This window comes from Corapipo altera, unplaced genomic scaffold (genome assembly GCF_003945725.1).
Source record: "Corapipo altera isolate COAL_440 unplaced genomic scaffold, ASM394572v1 2, whole genome shotgun sequence".
Lineage (NCBI taxonomy): Eukaryota > Metazoa > Chordata > Aves > Passeriformes > Pipridae > Corapipo > Corapipo altera.
The window spans coordinates 10,498,012-10,506,812 of record NW_020884890.1 but is presented as its reverse complement, the minus strand read 5'-3'; the positions used below and the strand labels follow the sequence as shown (position 1 = coordinate 10,506,812).

The 8,801-nt window shown below is 39.5% G+C and overlaps 1 long non-coding RNA gene across 1 annotated transcript; it reads left to right on the top strand.

Moving 5' to 3' along the window:
• The first annotated feature begins 673 nt into the window (after nucleotides 1-673).
• LOC113947882 lies at nucleotides 674-7,822 on the top strand. Its single transcript, XR_003527910.1, has 3 exons — nucleotides 674-768; nucleotides 1,092-1,199; nucleotides 7,691-7,822. It is a non-coding gene; the product is annotated as an uncharacterized LOC113947882 (long non-coding RNA).
• Nucleotides 7,823-8,801: the final 979 nt, after the last annotated feature.

The following is an 8,801-nucleotide window of genomic DNA, read 5'->3' as shown; positions in this document are numbered from 1 at the left end:
GTGATAACTTTGTGCAAATACATATGGATAATAAAGACATCTCTGGTGTCATGCCAAACTTGGAGGAGTGTGGTGGCATGAGAGATTATAAATTGGAGTACAGGGATGAAAACAGAATGACACTGGGGTGAAAAGTCTCTTGATGCTGGGCACTGCCACCTAGGCAGCTGCCAACACCTTTTGCCACCACTGTCTTCCATTGGCCCACAGTGCCAGAAGTGTATTTTGGGATTTGTCTGCTGTGGGCTGAGGAACAGACTAGCCTGAGAAGAAATGTGCTTTTCTTTTTTTGTCTAGGTTATCCTGGCTCGTTTGGCCAAGTGGTCCATCTGGGCAGACGCACAAGTAGTAGTGCTGGCAGTGGTGGCAGAGAAGCATGAGGTGGTGAGGGCAAAGTCTATATGGGCCAGTCCTGAACACATATAAATGCACATTTGGCTCTCCAGTGGTCCTTGAGGAAAAGAGAATAGTATCCTGCACAGTGGTCTGGGGAGAGCAGTTTTGTGCTGGAAGGATGGATATGGCAGTACTTAGTGCCATGGTCTAGTAACCATGGCGGGGTTGGATCAAGGGTTGGACTTGATGATCTCAGAGGTTCCTTCCAACCCAGTTGATTCTATGATTCTATGTAGGTGCACTTCCATACTTTCTTCTCTTGCTTGTGCAGGATCTGTTTGAGCTCCCTGATCACCAACCTGAAACTACAATTTATTCTGTACTGAAGAACAATAAAAACATCACCATTTCCCAAGAAGACTCATGGCAATTGTATGTCCACCTGATAAACAAAAGTGTATACATAATTTCCCTACATGTCTTTTCATTATTTCAGCCAGAAAGCATGTGTCAGAAGTGGGTGCTAGCCTTAGCCCACTGTCTGCCTATAATTTGACTCAAACGCTCCTTAAGTTTTGCAAAAGGGAAACAAGTTCTGATTTATCATCAGTTGAAAGCTCAGTTGGAAGTAAAACAAATTAAATTTAGTAAGGACTGCTTTAATTCTTATCATTACTGTCTGCTCACTGTCTTAAAAACGTTTTACTAACCTACTTAAAATGCTTAGATTAATTGTCTTTATCCTTTTCATCCAGGCAAATCCTTTTATAAGGCTAATGAAACTGCATCCCTTGGTCTAAATACAGTCATGACTTTATGTCATATGACACCCAGCCCTACAATATCGTAGAAGTCCACAGAAGGTAAGTTGATGTTAATTTATTTTGATGATGGTATTGGATTATTCTGATATACTGAAATGTTAAAAAAGGTCCTCCCCTGTGCCTAAAAGGATAGAAAATAATTTTCTATAAAACTTGTCACTGACAACATGAAATAATGTCGGAAATAAATAGCTCTGTCAGAAAAATGGCTGTAGTTTAGTTTCTGTGGTTGAACATCATAATACAAAGGCAAAATTCTATGTTTCTAATGGGAATTAAAGCTGCGTAACTAGGAGCACCAGGTGGTCCCTATCGGCAGAATCTGGACTATTGTTTTTTAGATTTATGTAGAGTTTCATGCCTATCCCGAATGTTGGCTGCTAGTAATTTCTTCTGCTATTGTTGCTTAAGGTCATCTATAAATGCAAAATGTTTCTCAGTGGGTACTTGACAGCAGTAACCTAGATAAATATTGTCATTTGCATTAACATTGTCTTAATAGTTCAGAAACTGTAGTAAACAGTCTCAAATCCCAGAAGTGAGCTAGACATTGCAAGAATCACATTGTTTTTTGAAAAAGATTGATGTTCCGTGTTATTTCATTGGTCCCAGTCCAACACAAGAGGGTGGACTGATGAAAGAGATGCTTAACACATCCAGGGTTTGTGCTGCTTTCTCTTTTCTAACTGTGCTCATAGCTGAATTTCTGTTTGTTTTTCAAATTCTTATGTACCCTTACGCAATAAAAGATAATCTAACTGGACAGGCACAAATAGTGGAGACAAAATGGCTTTTAAAAGCAAATTCAAAACCAAGAAACCTCTCCATAACTTTCACAAAGTACAAAAAAGAAGTGGAGTTAATTTCTGCCTACAGAGAGCATAAACATTGGTATTTCATTGGAAATGGATGCCCCTCAGAGCTCAGTAAGATTGCATGTAAGTAACCGCAATCCTCTGGACTTCGTTGTATGTGCTCTTTATGGACCAAATGCACTCCTACAGGACCTATTGGACTCAGGCTCTTCACCCATGCAATGGTGCATCATAGGTCTATGCCAAAACCAACCAGGCTCCAAGCATTTCAGACAGGCTAAAACTAACAAAAAGTACACTAAATATGGGCTGTGGGTTGTTTGCATTTGTTAACCATAACTCACATCTTATAAGATCAAATAAGAAAGAGATCCTTTCTGTACACAGACACTTTGTCTCCAAGGATTTAGCTTTGTTTCAAAAAGGCGCATGTATGTGAACAGATCCAGAGAGGTCTTAGGTCACCTCCAAGGCAATCTCTGCTTGTTGTTTATGTGACATGAGCTGAGCATTGCTCTTCACAGCTGGACACGGCTGCCTCTGGCTCACCGTCCAGCCTGAAGCCTTGCAGATAATGAGGTTTAAGTGGAATAGATATGGCTGAATATGTCTCTAGTACAGGTTCACTGACATGTTGTCTCACAGGGTGAAGACCAGCCTGAGAAAGAATGAAATAAATGTCAAGAGGTGAATATCCCTTAGAATACCGGTGTTCAGTTAGAAGAGAAGTCCAGCATCCAGCCATTGATTGCCATTGCCTCTGAATGGATATTCCAGACCTTATGCTCTTGCACTTTTTGCAGCCATGGCATGTATGCTGAAGCAAAGCCCTTCAAGCAATTGCATTGTTGCTGTGATCTGTTTATACTGAATCTCAACAACTAATCCTTCTAATCCTCAAACAATTGTTTTAGGCAATACTGTAGCTGCTCAGAATTAGTTGACAGTGTTTGTGTAGTTCACACTTCATTTAAATAATCAGTTTTATTATAAGTCTCTCATATGATCAAGTGACTCCATATGAACACATTACAAATTCACTCCAAGAATGGGACATGCACACATATATGTAGCCATCTGTGCATGTGTCTGTTTCACATGTTTGCATTATAATTTAGAACTGATCAGTGATGTTTGGTGTTCAGCTTGGGGCACTTGAAAGATAGTTTCTTTTCACCTAACAAAACCCAAAACCCTCAATAAGGGGCTCAGATTTTGCATTTGGATCCACTAGTAATTTCCAAAAATTCATGGCAGATTTCCTTACATTTGGGGGTTCTTCTGTGTTTTGTCACAGGACACAAACTGGGATAAGTCAGGGATCTTCACAAGTTAGAGGTGTCTTGGCTCTTCATACTGGACGGATGTTCATTAGCTGGTATCTCTCAGTTGTGATGTCCAGATGACCATTTTGTAGGTACATGTTTTACAAGCAGGAAGATGAAACTCATTTTCTCATTTTTTGCTTTCTTAAGTCTGTAAGATTAAGTGGATGACTACTGACCTAAATATCCCACAGTCCCTTTTGAAGGAGGTGGTTCTCTATGCTTCGTTTCTTCTCCCTGTGTGTGAGTGTGGCAGTTCCTCTCATTGATTGCAGAAATTCCTTCCAATTATTATTTCACTGATTTGAAACTGAAGCTTGTGAATTAGCTTCCAAACTTGTACCCAGGCATGATCATGTAGCTTCCCCCAAAGGTGCCAGACTTTCAGATTTCTCAGTTTCAGCTGGGTTTTACCCACCGACCAAAGAGTTCAGACAATGTAATTGTGGTTTGTTCTGAGTATTCAGTGATTATTGCAGGATTTGCAGAGATTGACTCTCCAGGTACTATAAGTTTATATAAATAGGCCATTTATTGCACAGCTCGTGACCCAAACACTTAAATCCTGATTCAGAAACATCACAGATAAACTGTCATGTCACTTAGGGAGGGAAAATTACCATAGTTTTGTCAGACTTTCTTGCGGTTATTTGTCAAGTGGAATTATCTATCAGGCTTTCTAGAATCACCCAGATTAATATTTGTAGTGGAGAAAGGAAAAAGGGAGTTAATTTATGGTAGTAAAGAATCACTTGTGAAGAGGCACTGCTATTCTGCACACTGATATTGCCTATCTGTTCCTAAAGAAATGCTAACTGCAGTCAAAATATTTGTATGCTTACTGAAATGTATGAATATTTATTAAAACTGAATTATCTCACAGTTCTCATTTCTACACTGTCAATATACTTCTGCAATTAAAACAATTTCGGATAACCAACACTGCTGATCTGGATTCCAAACCGCGCTGTTATGCCAAGTGGAAAATGATGGAGAAATGTTGCCTTGAAGGTACCAAAAGGCCATTGCAAAAGGAAGTCACTGACTCACCTCAAAAATTTTCTTTGCTGCTTTGCTCACACAAGAGGCAACTAAACCATGGACTGAAGACATGCTGCCTCCAATGCATGGCAACACCATAGGCCCTTTTTATATTAGGATGAAAGAGGTTTAAGTAATTTATTAAGAAAAAAACTCATTAATAGACAGAGCTTTTGGCTTGCATAGGATATGTGAAGTCACACCAAAGCCTCTTCTCTTCCTGGTGAGGAGCAGGAACCTATGGTCTCCAGCACTGAAATTCAGGGCTACTGGTGTCAGTCTGTTATCCTGGTCCAGGCGTTTTTTTCTTGTTTTTCTGCCCATAAATGCTACCTTAGACCTTCCTTTCTCTTTGAAACTGGGGCATGTGGATGATGAGGAGACACCCTTTAGTGAGCTCATCCGCAGCCAGCTGTGTTGGTGATTACCACTTAGCCCGTGAAGGTTGCTCAGCCCTGTGCTTTGAACACACTCTGTCCTGAATCCTTGCTTGACAAAATCTCCTAGGGAACAGTAGGAGTTTTATCTGAAAGAGGTTTCTGGGAACAAGCCACTAATAAATTATGTTTATTGCTTTGCAGTCATATAAAGCTTGTCTAATCATTGTAAAAATAAGAATTAAGACTGAAGGTAAGAAAGAATAAGATAATAAATTATCATTGTAGTATATAAAAAGAGGGCCAAGCGTTCAGATTTCCATTGCGAAACTGCTCTTTTTATGCTAGTGTTTTCACAATGGATCAGCCTGAAACTTGGCTCTGAATAGTAAAGTGTGCCCCTTTGAGCTAATGAGCCTCTAGTCTGTATGCTTGTTTGTTAAACTTGGTGAGCAGGGAAGCCTAAAGCCTTAATTAAGGTCCTTGTGATATTAAGAGGCACATAACAAAGCAACAAATCAATTTGCAAAAGTGAAGACCAAAAGGCAATGGGAAACATTAAAACAGTTGTGTACATTCCTAAGGGTTTCTGTAAAACTCAGAAGAAATGCTTTGAAAAAGCAGGGAAAGGAGAAAGTAGTTTCTTTTAGTTTTGTTTGCAGAGTCTCAGACTAATTGTTCCATGTAAGCAGTTCATTTGTTAGAGGAGGAAGTTAGGTCTATTAAGTTGCCCAACAACTTCAGTGTTGAATTTATTGCAATGTTTTCTTTTAAAACAGATCTGCAGGTTTCATATAAAATACTTCCAGATTTGAGGTTGTTACTTTCCAAACCATCCAAAACTCAGCTGCTTTGTTACATATTTAAAATTCAACTGGGTTTTGTTGAAAAGTTTATGAGATCTTCTTCTGTTCTGTAAATAATGTTGAGCATCTGAGTGAGAACTGGGGTTTCTGACTTGGCTAAAAGTTACATCTATCGCAGACAATAGAGAACTATGAACTATGCCATAAAAAACTGATGAGACTCTCACAGCAAAGGTTTTCCTCATTTCTGACCTTTCTCTCACTGAGTCAGGTACAGTATTTGCCAAACAGGGCTTAGTTGAGGTCAAACAAAGCCACCATTAGCTTTGAGAGAACTGTCAAAGTCCAAATTTCCAATACAGAGGCTGTTTTCCACCTGATGACCTGTATTCCCTAAAAAAATCATATAATCTTTCTCCATTTCTCCACTTGAAAAATAACCATAGGTACAAACATTCTGGGTTCTTTGACTGCCTGGGAATTTAGATCTTTGAGGAAGTTAATGGGATTACCCAAGTGAGGAGGGACTTATCCACGTGAGAAGAGGTTTAGGAGGGCTATCCTTTACTTGTCAATGACGACCTGCATGTGCGTCAGAAACAATTCAGTTTGCGTTGCTCCTTCTCAACCACTCTACACCGTTAGAATTTAACAGGCTATTCTCAGAGAAAAGGAGTGCCTAAAATGGCAATGGTCATATATTGCTTTGTCAGGGTGCTGGTGTAGTGTCAGTCCTGGAATCCCACTAAGCAGAAACAGTTGTCCTGTTTTTTGTCCCTGGACATCTGGTTACACTGTGGCTACAGCTGTAGATCTGGCACCCACAGCAACTTCTTGGGCTAAAACTTATACTTTATATTTTAATATTTTTAAAAGTAAACCTTTATCTGAAAGAACTCTAAAAATAGAAATATGGAGTTTTCCTTGAGAGTCAACATGAAATGTCTTAGAAAAGAAAGGCTGTATCTGTTAATTATGTTTCGTGAAAGCAAAGCAAGAATGAATCAGAACTTAGCTGGGTCTAGGTATTCCCATATCACGTGAATTCCTTATGCATTGATGTTAAAAAGCAAAACAGAGGAGTGTCTCTGATTTTGTGTCTGAAAATAGAGCCGTTATTCTCCATAGTACAAGCATGGCCATGCATTTTGCTGCCAACATGCATTTTTTTTTTTTTTAAAATCTGAAGTGCTAGAGTACTACTATGTAAAAGCAAATATTAGTGTTTTAGATAGATGGATCTATCTATTTCACAAGTTTCTGGTATGCAAATATTTGTATTAAGTGGGATTTTAATATTTTTATATTTTTGTAAGTTTTATTTTCTTTTCACCATAATGTTGCATGAACCAACTCTTCTGGTAGTACTAGATAAATGTAAACTAGCACAAAGCCCAAGTCACAAGCTAGAAATACCAGACACTTGGATTTCACCATGGGAACCCATGTTTCTGTGCATCTCAGGGTGATGATGGTCAAATGTTAAAGACAAAGTGCAACCCAACCCACTAACAAAGAACCTCAACCATAGTTCAGAGGCAAGATGGAAATTCCGCTCTGTTCTGAATATTGCTCCTGCCCGTCTTCTGAGATACAGAGGGGACAATTCACTGCTTGAGGCCTAGACTAAGCCAGGCTCCTCACAGGGAGACTGGGACTGAATTCTCTTAGAGTTTACTCAAATTACTAGTGGATACCAACGTTACTAACTGGTCAACATTACTAATGCTGAGGGGTACGGGAATGCAAACAGGTATTTGATTGAACGGTGGAAGCAGAGGAATTTAAACTACCAACATCCTCTAAATTTGTATCTTGGCTACAATCCATCCTCTGAGTAGACAAAGAGATGAATTATCTGCGTGTCAGTCCTGTCCCCCTCTGTTATACCATTAGATACCACTGCTGTTGGCAGTGCAGGCAACCTCAGCACAGACAGTGAGACAGTAAAAAAGGGAAAAAGGTGTGGAGAATGACTAATACGGCATTGTTGCATTGAATGATCCAATTGCCATGGTTTCCCATGTAAGACAAGACTGCACTATACCAGGATGAGGCAAAGGGAAGGAAATAGTGAGGGGTTGGCAAGAATCTCCTCTTAAAGCAGTGCTTTGTGCAGAGTTGTAGTATAATTTGTTTCTTTAAAGAGTGATGTCTCTTTGATAGCTGTCTGGGAGAGGAGGAGTATACTGAGATTGGGCTACCTGAGCTGTGAGTAAAGCCCTGCAGCTTGACACCCATCTTGAGCTGGGGACTATCACTGCTGCTTCATCAGTACCTGCAGCCATGACCCAGATGGGCATCTGGTGCCAGCACCATACAGTGTGATCCTTTTCTCATCTGAAGCCATTTCTGTAATATTTTGTTTAATCATCTTCCAACAACTGCTTTAAAACTGTTTCAGAAAATGAAAGTAAACACCCCTTTGGAATGAGTGGGTTCATTCTCATGGATTTTGGGGAACACAGGCAGGAAGAGAAGGAACTGGTGCAGTGCCGCTGGCCAGGCGCTGGACTCGTGTCAGCCCAGCCCTGCTGTGTGGCCCTTCTGCACTGATTTGCAATAGCTTACCATTCTAACAGCCAGTCCAAAAGCTCCAGTTTCACTAAAAAACTGCTACAGAGTTTTAGCTCTTTTTTGGTTAAAACTAAGCACATTGATTTCTACTGCATTGCTCCATTTTTATTTTTTTTAAAAGAAGATATAATGCAGACACATTATTCTACAACCTACATTATAACTGTCTCTATTTTGTCATACAGTTTGATTTATATGTTATCTTTTCCCATCTGTAAAGTATGTGGTTTGCCTTACACACACATTCATATTGGAGGAAACACAAGGATGAGGTATGGTTTAGTGAGGCAGGATGGTAAGGCAGAGTAAACATAAAAAAAAAAAGGAAACGACTTAGCAGAATAAAAGTGAGGGTTTTTTTCTTTGGTGACAATAAAGGGTTTTGACATATGGCCTCTATCCATGGGAACAAATATACTCAGCCTGAAAAATCCCAGAGAGGTCTGTGTGACCAATTTCAAGTCAGATGAAGAAAAAGGTCTTCCAGAAAATAAGCAAATGAGCTGTTTTCAGTGCAACAAATGCCTACATTACTAACATGAATTGTGAAATCACTGGCTGTGACTAATCAGAATTCATTAAAAATAAGTCTTGGCCCAGCAGTTTTAATAAACAGAACGAGCAATAAAGGCAGCAATGATTCACTTTTTCTCAGGCAGAAAACTGTCTGATGTTGCGTATTTCACTCAGTCAAAGGATT